The 9,268-nt window shown below is 36.4% G+C and overlaps 1 long non-coding RNA gene across 11 annotated transcripts; it reads right to left on the minus strand.

The window, feature by feature from the left end:
* Window positions 1–2,713: 2,713 nt before the first annotated feature.
* On the minus strand, window positions 2,714–9,147 carry LOC125773512 (uncharacterized). Of its 11 annotated transcripts, XR_007420170.1 has the most exons (8): window positions 9,060–9,147; window positions 7,896–7,944; window positions 7,779–7,846; window positions 7,564–7,710; window positions 6,511–6,578; window positions 3,974–4,245; window positions 3,672–3,905; window positions 2,941–3,032 (listed from the first exon to the last, which is right to left on the minus strand). It is a non-coding gene; the product is annotated as an uncharacterized LOC125773512 (long non-coding RNA). The 11 variants fall into 11 exon arrangements; XR_007420167.1 differs by lacking the exons at window positions 7,564–7,710; window positions 7,779–7,846; window positions 7,896–7,944; window positions 9,060–9,147 and adding exons at window positions 7,994–8,231; window positions 8,281–8,493; XR_007420162.1 differs by lacking the exons at window positions 7,564–7,710; window positions 7,779–7,846; window positions 7,896–7,944; window positions 9,060–9,147 and adding exons at window positions 4,703–4,751; window positions 7,994–8,489.
* Between the last annotated feature and the right edge of the window lie 121 nt (window positions 9,148–9,268).

Here is a 9,268-nt window from a genome sequence, read left to right on the forward strand (position 1 = left end):
CATCAATTCCAAAGTTAAAGAGTGAAACAGTACTCATGGTAAACACTAGGGCAATGGCAAGAAAAGGTCAAGTCTCACAAAAGAAACATGAAAAACAGACGAGGATTGATCACCCCACAGTCTGGGAAGCAAATAAAGCTTCAGAAGTGAAAAAACTTCTTAAAATAAAAACGGCCAAAACAAAGAATAAACTCGAGATAGTGGTATACAACCACAATTATAATAAAGCGCTAGGAATGACCGATATTCCATTACATAAAAATGCGAAGTCAAGCCAAACACTAGAGTTTGCGCTGCATCAAGTATGCCAAATCGCAAAGAAATATAACAGAAACAAGCTAGCTCTATCAACAAATGATAGCATATTCCAATATTATTCCCTGCAGACAATCAAAGAAATAGCAAATAAAGCTATATCCGATACTGAAATTGTCGTGTATACTCCGCCCAGGTGGATAGAATCGCAGGATGAAAGGCTAAGAATAATCTCGGATTATCATGTGACCCCTTCGGGAGGACACATAGGCCAATATCGATTGTATAGTAAATTAAAAGAAAAATATAACTGGAAGCATATGAAGACGGATATCCGCAAATTTATACAAAAATGTAAAGCATGCATAACGAATAAAACGACAAGACATACGAAAGAAGAAACAGTTGTGACGACAACTCCTTCAAAACCATTTGACGTAATAGCAATAGATACAGTAGGACCACTACCGAAAACAAATAATAACAATAGATACGCTGTAACAATTCAATGTGAACTAACCAAGTATATAGTATTAATACCCATTTACAACAAAGAAGCTAACACAATAGCAAAAGCATTGGTAGAAAACTTCATACTAACATTTGGAAATTTTATAGAACTAAAATCAGATCAAGGTTTAGAATACAACAACGAAGTGTTGAGAAAAATTTCCAAAATTCTCAAAATTAAACAATCATTTGCTACAGCATATCACCCACAAACAATAGGAGCATTAGAAAGAAATCATAGAAGTCTAAACGAATATCTAAGGAGTTACACTAATGAACACCACGATGATTGGGATCAATGGACAAAATTCTATGAATTCGTTTACAATACCACAATGCACACAGCTACAGGATATACACCTTACGAACTAGTTTTCGGAAGACAAGCTAATTTACCACAAGATATATACAAAACAAAAATAGATCCAGTCTACAATGTAGAACAATACTATAACGAAATGAAATTCAAATTACAGAAATCCAACGAAACAGCTAGAAACAACCTAATTAAATCAAAATTCAGGACACAAAGCGTACTAAACCAAAATATTAATCCTAGTAATGTTAAATTAGGAGACCAAGTATACCTTACAAACGAAAACAGAAGAAAGTTAGACCCAGTATACATTGGACCATTCACAATTATAGACATCAATGGCACAAACTGCGTTATCAGACATAACATAACAGACAAAGAAACAACAGTACATAAAAACAGAATAAAAACGCAACTGTTAAGAATAATGTCATTCCTTTCAAGTCATAACATTATTCTCCTAAAGAGGGGAGGTGTAGCAGATAATATCTAATCTGCTATACAGCTAGTATTAAAGTAACAGCTATTACAAAAATCAGACTTTGGGATCGGTATTTAAGAAATAGACAACACAAGTTTGCAACCCAAATCTATAATGACCCACATAAAGTACATGAGTGCAATGCAAGTAGGCTACATACATGTGCTGCGTAAGCATTGGCCACAACCGTGGGAAACGTCAACAGGTAGAACCCGGATGTTTATTTAATAACACCAAATCAAAAATCAAAACTGACCCGCGCAGCGAAGCCCAAAATTGTTTAGGAGGCAAAATATGTCCACGCTATGACAAAAGCGTTTAAGCGCAAGAAAGTAGGTCAACCCGCGAGGCTCCGCCCAAGAACGACAAAGGCGTCAAACTTAAGCATACTTTTAGAATGATATATAATAAAGTACCGGGCCAAAGTAAGACAGACTTAATCTGGACTTGGCATAGAACGTAACCAATCTGTGTCCGTTTATTTCCAGACCATTGAGTAACGTCTCAATGTGTCCAACGTTCGTAAAGTCAGTAAGATATATCCGCGCTTCACTAATTTCCACCAAGTGATGGAACGGGAAGAAAGTCCGATGATAAGATAGGTGACAAAACAGGTAAAGTCAAAGCCTGTTACACTGATATTTCCAACCAACTTCAACCGAAATCATTCATTTCAACCGAAATCTGTTGTTTCCAACCAACTTCAACCGATATCATCCATTTCAACCGAAATCTGTTGTTTCCAACCAACTTCAACCGAAATCATCAATTTCAACCGAAATCTGTTGTTTTCAACCAACTTCGACCGAAATCTGATATTTCCAACCAACTTCAACCGAAATCATCCATTTCAACCGAAATCATCAACTTTGAAAAAAATCTGTTGATTCAAACCAACTTCGACCTAAATCATCAACTTTGACCGAAATCTGTTGTTTCCAACCAACTTCTACTAAAATCATCAACTTCAACCGAAATCATCAACTTTGACCGAAATCTGTTGTTTTCAACCAACTTCGACCGAAATCTGTTATTTCCAACCAACTTCAACCGAAATCATCAACTTCGACCAAAATCTGTTGTTTCTTACCAACTTCTACCGAAATCATCAACTTAGACCAAAATCTGTTGTTTCTTACACACTTCAACCTAAATCAACAACTTTGACCGAAATCTGTTGTTTCCAACCAACTTCAACCGAAATCATCAACTTCGACCAAAATCTGTTGTTTCTAACCAACTTCTACTAAAATCTTCAACTTCAACCGAAATCATCAACTTTGACCGAAATCTGTTTTTTCCAGAAAACTTCTACTAAAATCATCAACTTCAACCGAAATCATCAACTTTGACCGAAATCTGTTGTTTCCAACCAACTTCGACCTTAATCATCAACTTCAACCGAAATCATCAACTTTGACCGAAATCTGTTGTTTCCAACCAACTTCTACTAAAATCATCAACTTCAACCTAAATCTGTTGTTTCCAACCAACTTCTACTAAAATCATCAACTTCAACCGAAATCATCAACTTTGACCGAAATCTGTTGTTCCAACCAACTTCGATATAAAACATCAACTACAACCGAAATCATCAACTTTGACCGAAATCTGTTGTTTCCATCCAACTTCTACTAAACTCATCAACTACAACCGAAATCATCAACTTTGACCGAAATCTGTTGTTCCAACCAACTTCGATATAAAACATCAACTACAACCGAAATCATCAACTTTGACCGAAATCTGTTGTTTCCAACCAACTTCGACCTTAATCATCAACTTCAACCGAAATCATCAACTTTGACCGAAATCTGTTGTTTCCAACCAACTTCTACTAAAATCATCAACTTCAACCGAAATCTGTTGTTTCCAACCAACTTCTACTAAAATCATCAACTTCAACCGAAATCATCAACTTTGACCGGAATCTGTAGTTTCCAACCAACTTCGACCTAAATCATCAACTACAGCCGAAATCATCAACTTTGACCGAAATCTGTTGTTTCCATCCAACTTCTACTAAAATCATCAACTACAACCGAAATCATCAACATTGACCGAAATCTGTTGTTCCAACCAACTTCGATATAAAACATCAACTACAACCGAAATCATCAACTTTGACCGAAATCTGTTGTTTCCAACCAACTTCTACTAAAATCATCAACTTCAACCGAAATCTGTTGTTTCCAACCAACTTCTACTAAAATCATCAACTTCAACCGAAATCATCAACTTTGACCGAAATCTGTTGTTTCCAACCAACTTCTACTAAAATCATCAACTTCAACCGAAATCATCAACTTTGACCGAAATCTGTTGTTTCCAACCAACTTCGACCTAAATCATCAACTACAACCGAAATCATCAACTTTAACCGAAATCTGTTGTTTCCAACCAACTTCGACCTAAATCATCAACATCGACCAAAATCATCAACTTTGACCGAAATCTGTTGTTTCCAACCAACTTCTACTAAAATCATCAACTTCAACCGAAATCATCAACTTTGACCGAAATCTGTTGTTTCCAACCAACTTCGACCGAAATCATCAACTTCAACCGAAATCATCAACTTTGACCGAAATCTGTTGTTTCCAACCAACTTCGACCTAAATCATCAACTTCAACCGAAATCATCAACTTTGACCGAAATCTGTTGTTTCCAACCAACTTCGACCTAAATCATCAACTTCAACCGAAATCATAAACTTTGACCGAAATCTGTTGTTTCCAACCAACTTCTACTAAAATCATCAACTACAACCGAAATCTGTTGTTTCCAACCAACTTCGACCTAAATCATCAACTTCCACCAAAATCATCAACTTTGACCGAAATCTGTTGTTTCCAACCAACTTCTACTAAAATCATCAACTTCAACCGAAATCATCAACTTTGACCGAAATCTGTTGTTTCCAACCAACTTCGAAATAAATCATCAACTTCAACCGAAATCATCAACTTTGACCGAAATCTGTTGTTTGCAACCAACTTCGACCTAAATCATCAACTACAACCGATATCATCAACTTTGACCGAAATCTGTTGTTTACAACCAACATCGACCTAAATCATCAACTACAACCGAAATCATCAACTTTGACCGGAATCTGTTGTATCCTACCAACTTCTACTAAAATCATCAACTTCAACCGAAATCTGTTGTTTCCAACCAACTTCGACCTAAATCATCAACTTCCACCAAAATCATCAACTTTGACCGAAATCTGTTGTTTCCAACCAACTTCTACTAAAATCATCAACTTCAACCGAAATCATCAACTTTGACCGAAATCTGTTGTTTCCAACCAACTTCGAAATAAATCATCAACTTCAACCGAAATCATCAACTTTGACCGAAATCTGTTGTTTCCAACCAACTTCGAATTAAATCATCAACTTCAACCGATATCATCAACTTTGACCGAAATCTGTTGTTTCCAACCAACTTCTACTAAAATCATCAACTTCAACAGCAATCATCAACTTTGACCGAAATCTGTTGTTTCCAACCAACTTCTACTAAACTCATCAACTACAACCGAAATCATCAACTTTGACCGAAATCTGTTGTTCCAACCAACTTCGATATAAAACATCAACTACAACCGAAATCATCAACTTTGACCGAAATCTGTTGTTTCCAACCAACTTCGACCTTAATCATCAACTTCAACCGAAATCATCAACTTTGACCGAAATCTGTTGTTTCCAACCAACTTCTACTAAAATCATCAACTTCAACCTAAATCTGTTGTTTCCAACCAACTTCTACTAAAATCATCAACTTCAACCGAAATCATCAACTTTGACCGAAATCTGTTGTTTGCAACCAACTTCGATATAAAACATCAACTACAACCGAAATCATCAACTTTGACCGAAATCTGTTGTTTCCAACCAACTTCTACTAAAATCATCAACTTCAACCGAAATCTGTTGTTTCCAACCAACTTCTACTAAAATCATCAACTTCAACCGAAATCATCAACTTTGACCGAAATCTGTTGTTTGCAACCAACTTCGACCTAAATCATCAACTACAACCGAAATCATCAACTTTGGCCGAAATCTGTTGTTTCCAACCAACTTTTACTAAAATCATCAACTTCAACCGAAATCTGTTGTGTCCAACAAACTTCGACCTAAATTATCAACTTCAACCGAAATCATCAACTTTGACCGAAATCTGTTGTTTCCAACCAACTTCGACCTAAATCATCAACTTCAACCAAAATCATCAACTTTGACCGGAATCTGTTGTATCCTACCAACTTCTACTAAAATCATCAACTTCAACCGAAATCATCATCTTTGACCGAAATCTGTTGTTTCCAACCAACTTCGACCTAAATCATCAACTACAACCGATATCATCAACTTTGACCGAAATCTGTTGTTTCCAACCAACTTCTACTAAAATCATCAACTTCAACCGAAATCATCAACTTTGACCGGAATCTGTTGTATCCTACCAACTTCTACTAAAATCATAAACTTCAACCGAAATCATCAACTTTGACCGAAATCTGTTGTTTCCAACCAACTTCGACCTAAATCATCAACTACAACCGATATCATGAACTTTGACCGAAATCTGTTGTTTTCAACCAACATCGACCTAAATCATCAACTACAACCGAAATCATCAACTTTGACCGAAATCTGTTGTTTCCAACCAACTTCAACCTAAATCATCAACTTCAACCGAAATCATCAACTTTGACCGAAATCTATTGTTTCCAACCAACTTCGACCTAAATCATCAACATTGACCGAAATCTGTTGTTTTCAACCAACTTCTACTTAAATCATCAACTTAAACCGAAATCATCAACTTTGACCGAAATCTGTTGTTTCCAACCAACTTCGACCTAAATCATCAACCACAACCGATATCATCAACTTTGACCGAAATCTGTTGTTTCCAACCAACTTCTACTAAAATCATCAACTTCAACCGAAATCATCAACTTTGACCGAAATCTGTTGTTTCCAACCAACTTCGACCTAAATCATCAACTTCAACCGATATCATCAACTTTGACCGAAATCTGTTGTTTTCAACCAACATCGACCTAAATCATCAACTACAACCGAAATCATCAACTTTGGCCGAAATCTGTTGTTTCCAACCAACTTTTACTAAAATCATCAACTTCAACCGAAATCTGTTGTGTCCAACAAACTTCGACCTAAATTATCAACTTCAACCGAAATCATCAACTTTGACCGAAATCTGTTGTTTCCAACCACCTTCGACCTTAATCATAAACTTCAGCCGAAATCATCAACTTTGACCTAAATCTGCTATTTCCAACCAACTTCAACCGAAATCATCAACTTCAACCGAAATCATCAACTTTGACCGAAATCTGTTGTTTCCAACCAACTTCGACCGAAATAATCAACTTTGACCGAAATCTGTTGTTTCCAACCAACTTCTACTAAAATCATCAACTTCAACCAAAATCATCAACTTCAACCGAAATCATCAACTTTGACCGAAATCTGTTGTTTCTAACCAACTTCAACCTTAATCATCAACTTCAACCGAAATTATCAACTTTGACCGAAATCTGTTGTTTCCAACCAACTTCTACTTAAATCAGCAACTTCAACCGAAATCATCAACTTTGACCGAAATCTGTTGTTTCCAACCAACTTCGTCCAAAATCATCAACTTTGACCGAAATCTGTTGTTTCCAACCAACTTCGTCCAAAATCATCAACTTTGACCAAAATCTGTTGTTTCCAACCAACTTCGTCCAAAATCATCAACTTTGACCGAAATCTGTTGTTTCAAACCAACTGCAAACAAAATCTGTTGTTTCTAACCAACTTCAACCGAAATCATCAACTTCGACCAAAATCTGTTGTTTCTAACCAACTTCAACCAAAATCTGTTGTTTCTAACCAACTTCAACCGAAATCATCAACTTCGACCAAAATCTGTTGTTTCTAACCAAGTTTGACCGAAATCATCAACTTTGACCGAAATCATCAACTTTGACCGAAATCTGTTGTTTCCAACCAACTTCGTCCAAAATCATCAACTTTGACCAAAATCTGTTGTTTCCAACCAACTTCGACCGAAATCATCAACTTTGACCGAAATCTGTTGTTTCCAACCAACTTCGACCTAAATCATCAACTTCAACCGAAATCATCAACTTTGACTGAAATCTGTTGTTTCCAACCAACTTTGACCGAAATCATCAACTTTGACCGAAATCATCAACTTTGACCGAAATCTGTTGTTTCCAACCAACTTCGACCTAAATCATCAACTTTGACCGAAATCTGTTGTTTATAACCAACTTCGACCGAAATCATCAACTTTGACCGAAATCTGTTGTTTCCAACCAACTTCGACCTAAATCATCAACTTTGACCGAAATATGTTGTTTCCAACCAACTTCGACCGAAATCATCAACTTCAACCGAAATCTGTTGTTTCCAACCAACTTCAACCGAAATCATCAACTTCAACCGAAATCTGTTGTTTCCAACCAACTTCGACCAAAATCATCAACTTCAACCGAAATCTGTTGTTTCCAACCAACTACGACCAAAATCATCAACTTCAACCGAAATATGTTGTTTCCAACCAACTTCAATTAAAAACATCAACTTCAACCGAAATATGTTATTTCCAACCAACTTCAACTAAAAACATCAACTTCAACCGAAATATGTTATTTCCAACCACCTTCGACTAAAATCATCAACTTCAACCGAAATCTGTTGTTTCCAACCAACTTCGACTAAAATCATCAACTTCAACCGAAATCTGTTGTTTCCAACCAACTTCGACTAAAATCATCAACTTCAACCGAAATCTGTTGTTTCCAACCAACTTCGACTAAAATCATCAACTTCAATCGAAATCTGTTGTTTCCAACCAACTTCAACCGAAATCTGTTGTTTCCAACAAACTTCGACTAAAATCATCAACTCAACCGAAATCTGTTGTTTCCAACCAACTTCGTCCAAAATCATCAACTTCAACCGAAATCTATTGTTTCCAACCAACTTCGTCCAAAATCATCAACTTTGACCAAAATCTGTTGTTTCCAACCAACTTCGTCCAAAATCATCAACTTTGACCGAAATCTGTTGTTTCCAACCAACTTCGTCCAAAATCATCAACTTCAACCGAAATCATCAACTTTGACCAAAATCTGTTGTTTCCAACCAACTTCGTCCAAAATCATCAACTTTGACCGAAATCATCAACTTTGACCGAAATCTGTTGTTTCCAACCAACTTCGACCTAAATCATCAACTTTGACCGAAATCTGTTGTTTATAACCAACTTCGTAAAAAATCATCAACTTTGACCGAAATCTGTTGTTTCCAACCAACTTCGACCTAAATCATCAACTTTGACCGAAATCTATTGTTTCCAACCAACTTCGACCGAAATCATCAACTTTGACCAAAATCATCAACTTTGACCGAAATCTGTTGTTTCTAACCAACTTCGACCGAAATCATCAACTTCAACCGAAATCATCAACTTTGACCGAAATCTGTTGTTTCCAACCAACTTCGACCGAAATCATCAATTTGACCGAAATCTGTTGTTTCCAACCTACTTCGACCGAAATCATCAACTTAAACCGAAATCATTACCTTTGACCGAAATCTGTTGTTTCCAACCAACTTCGACTAAAATCATCAACTTCAACCGAAAT

This window comes from Anopheles funestus (assembly GCF_943734845.2).
Source record: "Anopheles funestus chromosome X unlocalized genomic scaffold, idAnoFuneDA-416_04 X_unloc_37, whole genome shotgun sequence".
NCBI classification, from domain to species: Eukaryota; Metazoa; Arthropoda; class Insecta; order Diptera; family Culicidae; genus Anopheles; species Anopheles funestus.